This window comes from Sinocyclocheilus anshuiensis, unplaced genomic scaffold (assembly GCF_001515605.1).
Source record: "Sinocyclocheilus anshuiensis isolate Anshui unplaced genomic scaffold, SAMN03320099.WGS_v1.1 scaffold1240, whole genome shotgun sequence".
NCBI classification, from domain to species: Eukaryota; Metazoa; Chordata; class Actinopteri; order Cypriniformes; family Cyprinidae; genus Sinocyclocheilus; species Sinocyclocheilus anshuiensis.
The window spans coordinates 889,286-889,754 of NW_015542555.1; the positions used below are offsets into that span (position 1 = coordinate 889,286).

The 469-nt window shown below is 37.5% G+C and overlaps 1 pseudogene; it reads left to right on the forward strand.

The window, feature by feature from the left end:
• LOC107694313 (serine/threonine-protein kinase pim-2-like) overlaps nucleotides 1-469 on the forward strand; it is a 7,031-nt pseudogene that overhangs the window by 4,455 nt on the left and 2,107 nt on the right.

Here is a 469-nt window from a genome sequence, read left to right on the forward strand (position 1 = left end):
CAAACGTCAGTTTCATCAGATGTTTATGCGTGGGCTAATGAAACTTTGACTCAACCGATTCGTTCAAAACACGGAATCAATCAGCAATGAATCGGCTGTTTGCTGTGAGGTGCGCTGTGTTCCGCCTAAAATGTAAGTGACCTAATATTATTGTATTTTTATATCGAACTGTTTATAGAACTATTAAACAGTCGTAATGGTGAAAACGTTGTGTGATGTTGCCTAACTAGCTGTATTTTAAATATAACAACTTTCAATTTTCAACTCAGGATGCTGAGTTTCTTAGTGTTGCGTGTTTTGATTTCTCCTGGAGAGAGACTGTGTGAGCCTCGCCTCAGCAGCACAACTTATTCCGTCAATAGATGCATTATATACAGTAGCTATATCCACTATTCGCCACTTACTCTAAATGTAATAAAATCAAAACAATACTTGTGTTTTGGTGTTAATGAAGCGTAAATGTCGAGCC